The sequence below is a fragment of the Falco peregrinus genome, chromosome 7 (genome assembly GCF_023634155.1).
Source record: "Falco peregrinus isolate bFalPer1 chromosome 7, bFalPer1.pri, whole genome shotgun sequence".
Taxonomy (NCBI): Eukaryota; Metazoa; Chordata; class Aves; order Falconiformes; family Falconidae; genus Falco; species Falco peregrinus.
In genome coordinates, this window is record NC_073727.1 from 67,114,925 (window position 1) to 67,122,821 (window position 7,897).

Sequence of the window (7,897 nt, forward strand, 5' to 3'; positions counted from 1 at the left end):
CCATGTTACCCCTGCAATGAGTTAATAATTGCTTTAGATTTCATTATCACTGTTAAAAAATCTAATTAAAAACATCTTCCTGGAAAACAAACAAAAGTAATTACACAGGGAATTGGCAATTAATTGATTTATAAGTGTAATTCTCACTTTACCATATGCTTGGGTTCCTGTATTGAGTATATATTATGTCCAGCATTATGCAGTGGTATCAATAATTAATTCTGTACATTATCCCTGCATGCCGTTCTTCTTAATTGCATTTCTTAGAGATCATCCTAAATGACCAAGACAGGAACAGCCATACAAATACTAGGCTGACTCTCTGCCCCTAGCAAAGACTGGTTGACTGCTGGGGGAACAGGGAAGATACAGAGGGTGAAGGGCATTTAGCACATCAGAATGGCAAATAGAAAGGCAAATAAAACCGTGCAGTCAAGGCCATCAGAGCAAGAAAGAGGAAGATAATCTGTATATGACCTTGTGTATACACAATGTGATATATATATTTATTTCTTTTTGTAGGTAAGTCAAGCAACATTTCAGGAAAACTGATCTCCCTTTTTAGCATCACATGTAAATTTTATTCTTAATCATGCATGTATGATACACCCACATCATGTACCACCATAGAAGGCTTTTAATATTATAGAACTTGATTCTTTCATAGAGTGAGACTTCTGAAATAAACACAACAAAGTAGCAAAGTTTAAAAAAGAAAAAGAAGCTGCAAGAGGTGAACAGATGAAAAAAGCAAACATGTTTTGGAGGATAGCTGTATTTTTTTTTCCTAATCTCTATCAAACAATAATCCAAAACATGAGGCCTAAACATATGTGTGTGTGTGTGTGTATATATATATATATATGTGACTATTCTACTTCATATATCCACAACATTAGTTGTTCTATTGGTATCACAGTTACACTAAAGAAAATTAGGAGAACAAGAGAAACTCAAGGCCATGATATGAAGGGAAAATGAAAGAAATTCTGAGAAAATTTGAAGGAACTTCTAGACATACAAAATAAATTTTACAGACATTCAAAGACATTGCAGACCTTTTAACACCAGAGGAAAGAACCTACAATGGTCTGGTGACATTAATACCAAATGAAATAATATCACATGGGAGAGAACTGGCAAGCAATTCTCAATTTTTTTTGAGATCTGTAATAGGCAGAATTCAGCTTTTTGTGACAGATGGGAACAAGTCAAATATGTTTGTGTCCTCACTTTTGGAACTAATAAATAAGAAAAATCTATACAAATGGAGAGTGATAAACAGAAAAGTAACTTGAGTTTTTCAGTCACGGCCGCTTGTATGATTTGTCATCCCACCCTCCCCCTCTCTAAAAAACACTTGTGGTGTAGAAATTGCTGTGCTGGGTCAGGATGGTGATCCCTGTGATGCAGAACTTTTACTGTTAATTCATGACTTAATGTTCTTGTAATGTGAAAATTCATCCGTATGCAATCCAGAGATACAGAACAAAAAGATTAAACATGGCAATGGTCAGTCCTGCTAAGTAGGAAAATTACTGTATATAAAATATAAAGAATATATTTGGTTGTAAATATAAGCCTATAATTTTGTCACGTCGTCTTTATTAAAATGGATCACTGCAGTCAGAAAACAGGTACATCTAACTAGATCTGATTCAATACACTAGTGGACTAGTGTGATGCAGAGTACACAAAAGCATCATGTTCTCTACATTAGTAGTCAGCTGATCAGTTGTAGTTGATGCAGTTAATGCCCACTGTCCACTTCTGTTTCCTGCCAACGTTAGTATTTCTTCTGAGAAGTCCTTTTGCCAAAGGGTATGAGCCAATTCTTCTAGTCTCAGAAGACTATTTTCCCATCTCTGTGCCTGTGGACATAATCCTTCTTGAATTTTCTTTGACTTAATCCTTCTTGAGCTTACTGTGCCCAGTGTCTCAAGCAATGCCTTCATAAATCACATGAGATATCTCTGTTGCTATTGCCTGGAAATATTTTGCATGTCATTACATCCTCATGTTACCTTTTTCTTTTTCTTGCCCATTTGCTGATGGCTTTTAGATATGTGATCATCTGTTACATTTCGATCAAGTTTTGGAACATAGCAAAAAAATTTCTATTATCTCTAAATAATCTCTAACCTTGCCTTTTCTATTTAGTCCATCACATCATCAAGTTCTTTATGTACAATATATCAATTCTGTGCTGATCAATCTTCCCATCTTCGATCATTTCTGTTTTTTTTTAAAGTAAAATCAGTAACCAAAAAGTACCAAAAAGAGAAAAATGATGGCAGAAACTGTATTCACAAATAACTTAGAACTCTGTCTTGTCACTACTATATATAGAAGTTTTACTTCTTTCATAATGAGAGGGATGATATGGAGCGGGGCATGTGCAATCTATTACTCATTTAACACTTTTTGTGGAGAAAACCAGATCTAAATCTAGAGTAAGAGTTTACATTGCAGATGCTTTTTTCAATGGAGGTAATGATCTCTAAAAAGAATATTTAACCATGCTGGCAAGCAACTTGATTTTCTTAACTACCTCTCATGCACTGTTAGGAATAATTTGTGGATTCTCTGGGGTTCCCTGACTGTACATTGAAAATCACTCCTCTCACAAATGCTTCCAAAGAGCACAATCAGCCAAACTGTCTGTGGAAGGGATCAAGACAGAAGAATAAAAAGCTGCAGAACGAGTACACAGGGTCAGTAAAAAGCAAAAACATTTAGATGATCCGAAACCGCAAATGTAATGGAGAAAGTAACAAAAAAGATAGGAACACTTGTACTGTGATATCACAACTATTCCAAGAAGAAAAAGGCTGCATGATATGGTGGAACTGGAGGATGCAGGCATGCCCTATGGAGGTTGCTCAGAAGCTATTTTGGTTTTCTGAGATTCACGTATTAGCACTTATGCTTATTCCTGTTTTTGCATTAGGCTCTAGGCTTTGCCCTGTCTGAAAGCTTTGCTCATTTTGCTCCATAATTTAAGCTGTCAGTGAGAGAAGCTTTAATCTTAAATTAGCTTCAGACATGTCCTGCTTTTATGATTTGAAAATAAGAAATTCTTAACACTGAAAAGTCAAATAATGCCTCACTGAAAAAAACCAAAATTCTGTCTCTTACTGCACACCAAACATTAGGGCTGCACACACTTCAGCACGTCTGAGGAGCATCCAACTATACTGTTGGAATTAGTGACCAAGTTTCTCCAGCCCTGAAACACCCTGTGTTGCATGACCTATATTTGTGGGCACCTGTGATTTTGCTCAAGTGCCCAATTTTCATTTGACACTTAAAGAGCGAGCATCCTGCTAAAGTACAGAGCCTTCGGCGAGGTTATCTTCTTTGTCAGATCTTATAGCCTCACATGAGGATGTCCCTTGCTCCTGGCTCCTCTGGTGATGCTTGTCCTGCTGTGCCTCACCAGTAGCTCTGGGGCTGCAGGCACTGGCAGTGGTCACAGGGGCAGTGATATCTGCAGCAGCCTCAGGGACATGAGCAGCTGCAGCAGAGAGGTCGCTGGGGTGACCGCGGCACTAACTGCTTCAAATTATACTTCAGAGAACACTCTTCATTTAGGTCCTTTCTGTGGTTATTTGTTATGAAAATGTGGCACCAATTTATATGCAGTGATTACTTATAATAGGAACAGTACCGGTAGCTGCATGTTTTTTCCATTTTTGTGGTGATCATGAGCTGGCTGTGGTTATTTTTAAATGGTTTTGTTACTTGAATTAATATAAGTCAACATGTTACATTAAATAGGATCTGAGCAGTGTACTGTTACTAAATAACACAGTTACAAAAAATGAGCTATTCATTGACCCTCCTAACATATGGAATTGCTTCTATTCCATTCTTCACTGATCATCGCTTTTATAAACGGAGAACAGAAGTGTGCAAGTTATTACTAGATTTACACATTAAGGAGATGTAACAAAATGAAAACAGGTTTTGAGATTTTCACACATTTAGTTCTTTCCCTGTTATGGATCATGTTGTCCTTGCCTGAGACATCGTTCCTAAAGAGGTTTATTCTCCAGGAGCATGGAACTTTATATTTGATTTTTTCTTGTAATATTAATAGAAAAGACTAGTGTGTGCATGCGTGCGTATAATCTTAAATTGTGAAGTCTGCTGCCTCACAAAATCCCTGGCCATGCCCCAGAGCCCTCATGCTCTGCCCAGATGGCTGCCCAAGATGTGTGAGACACATTCATATTTAATCATATCAATGTTAACACCTCCACCAACAGATATGTTTAATCCTAGGTAGAAGCAAGGTCTCCACTCTGATATGAGTAATATCTAACCCTCATTGCTAAAACTGTCATTTCAGCTTTTCTGACTACATATGACACGATACCTGTTCACCTCATATGTCTACGCACACAGACACATTTTTAGAATTAATCTCCTCTGATTAAAAATGCTGATACCCTAAAACTTCATGTTCCCTAAGAAAAGATAGATCAGAAGAGCCTTTCTGTGGTATGCCTCTTGGACCAAGAACGAACTTTATCTTTTAGCTCATATTTTACTTACACTTACAGTAAATGGCAAAAAGAAAAGTTCACAGTAAAATTCAGGTTTGCTGCTCCACCAAAGAAACTAGCATGTCAACAGTAATAGCACCAAATTTAACTAATTAAAGTGTGTTCAAGAGAAACTTAGTTCGGTCAGGTGTCAATTTTTCTTATTTTCACCTCCTTTAGTCATATGCTACTTTCTCAAGAAAAAAAAAAGTTTTTAATCTTTTGAAGTTTACTTCCAGTTATTCCACTCTTTCTCATTTACACCATCTATGGTTATCAGAAAACATGTGAGGACAATTTCTGAAAATAACTTAAGCTCAGTTTCCATCCAAAGAGGCAGGTCTGGAATACACTGTCTGGAAGAGTAATTAATTCCAGGAGAGAGAAAGGAGTGACCTTTTTAAGCAATTTCATTTACTGTAGGACAGCCAATGCAAAATACTTAAAACTAAGAGCAAAATTGTTTTACGTCTAAAACCAGATATTGCATGATCAGCTGAACTGCAAAGTTTGTGTAGTCGCAACTTACATAACTGTGTGTGATCATAAACCATTTTGAACAGACTGGGATAAAAAGGGAACCTTTTCCAAAGTAGGTGAGGAAAGAAGCAAGAAGCAATAGCAATATTCCTGGCAAAGGTTGCTCCTCTAATTGGACATGCTGATTCAGGTTAGGCTGCTAGCATTGCACATGACATGATCTTATCTGTAGATAGGAATCATGCAAACCATCCCATGGTGCATCTTGTCTACACATGTTCAGAAGCTGTCTGAACAAAGGTGCTAAGCACCCTGGAAAGTTACTGTTCTTAACACACTTCAGTCTGAAAAACCTGGCTAAACCTTGACTTTTTAAACTGCAATTTGAATTCACCCACTATTTCCTAAGGAATCTGATACATGTAGTTAAATGCTGATTACAAACAAATCCATAAATGAAAAGTAAAATATATATGCTACCTGTTGTTATTAATACTCATCTATTAAATGATCTGTTTAAACCTTCTAGGTGCGCTCCCTCAAAATCTCACTGAAGAGAAGAGAAACTATGACTTTAATGAACAGGACTTCTAAATATGAGTGTGACAAGGTCCTGAGCTGGCTTTGAAGAGGATCTGCCTAGGTGTTCTCCTCACAGTAAACTCTCCAAAGAAGACCAAAAAGATTTTAAACACACAAAAAGACAGGTTTTGAACAAAAATAGTTGTCTTTTTTAAACAGGGGAGGCTCAGAGCAGCTAGAAGAGAAAGAAAAGAGACTGTACAGATGCTCCTTGTAAGCATGTCCTTTACTTCCAAACTAACCAATGGCTTTCTGAGCCACTGGCTCATCCCTTGCTTAGGGCCTTTGAACCCAGGAGGCTTTCTGAACCCTCTCTGAGATGTGACTTCTAGACTACTCTTAACCACTAACTTGCTCCAGGCCCCAGCATTCACATGATGGAGCAAGCCGCCTGCTTCTGTGCCACTGGGTTTCACCTTCCTTGATATTTTATAATAACACAAATCTATAACGATCAAGTAAAATAAACACTGTGACTTAAAAATAGAAAATGGAATTAGGAATCACTCAAGCGCCTCCTACTGTTCTGTTTTTCAAATCTAAGACCTAAAACCTTTGTGTTTTGGAAAGAAAGAGTAGGGAAAACATTTAGATGAAAGATGAAAAAAGTCTGAAATGAAGAATTAATGACTGTGTCCTTTTAATTCTGGTGCCTCTGTGAAAGTTGCAAACTAAAATTGAACAAGTTGTTCATGATGACCTTAGAAGTGATACTGAGATTTACTTTTTTATTTTAAGGGCTACTGTCTTGTACTAAGATGCCAGTCAACTGTTGGTTTGCTAATAGATTCCAGTTAAAGAGGACAGTGTCTTTTCTTGCCTGTTTCTTCACAAAATTCTGGATTAGACTTTAGCTAACTGAATTTCAATGCAATTATATTTCAACATAATTGAAAAAAATACTGTGCAAATTATAATATGCCATTTTACTACTGGTTCAATACATATATGTCAGGTAAGAGACATTTGGTGCATATTTACAATAAAAATATTTTCTTTTTTTCAGTGGGGAGAGAAGACGTGTTAAAGTTTCGAATTGAAATATATTTTTATTACAAAACATTTCAAATGAATAGAGCATTTTAATTGCAGTGGATTTTTTAAATATTTGCTTTTTTGATAATATAGAAAAAGTAAGTTTTAAAAAACACACCTTCCTCCCTCATCCTCATTACTTCCAGACAGCTTTTTTCAGCTGTTACTGTTAGAAAAAAGACACAGCAAGAATAGAATGAGAACTGACAATGAGAAAAAAATCTAAAATCTGCTATTTTTCTAGAATTCTTCCAGCTAACAGTTTCAGATGATATGATAAGTATAAATAATAGAACCTTGAGTCATGTAACCCAGTCATATTTTGAAGATATCATCACTCCAGTCAGAACTGGATGGGAATAATTTTGCTTTCCACAGGCTAAACAAAAACAAAGATGACCAAACGAACCAAATGTCCATGTTGTGGATGAGTGTAGGACAGAATGATTAGTGGAGGACCATGGAGGATGTACAGCAAGGATGGTTGAGAATATAATTACTGTCTGTGCAACTGAAGAGAATTGTACATTACATTGATTTGCATGCAAAAGGTACCAGTATTGCTACGTGATTAGTAGTGGCTGGGGTTTTTTTCTCCATTTGTTTCTTAAGCAGGCTCTGGTTTGCTTACTTTTATCTATGCCTTGCATCTGGAAAGGTTGTTTTGCTCTGGGACAGGTCATTCTAATATCCAAAGGCCAATAAAAAGAGCACATATATGGTGGACGTGAAATTTTGGTCATGATACAATAGCCTGAGTTACAAATCAAGACCCCTGATTTCACTGCTACTGTAGCTCAGGGATGGCTACCTGGAGCAAAGGACACGTTTAGTTGTCTTATTTGTCTGACAGGAATGTCTTACTGTCTAAAATTACTTAATCCTAACCAGAGATCCTGTAACAAACAACAAGGGAACATCAAAGGTGACTAAAGTAGGCAGATCAAACAGGAGTTAGGCAATCCAGGGAGCAATTAGTGGACATCAAAACTGCCCTGAGGGAGAGAACAGGACTAAGCTAGCCCACCCTTGTTGAACAGTCCTGTTGATTTTCATCAGCCAGGAAAACATGGATGAGTTGGGGGAGGTCTGTTAATAGCCCAAATCTCAGCCAGCCTAGCTGAACACACACACCCCCTCCTGCTTCTTAGTGTACTTTGGTATTTGACTCGAAAGTTTAAGGAACTGTATCTTTCTGGGTTTTTATTTTTAAACAGAAAAATCTATGTGAAAAAACCCAATTTTTTTCT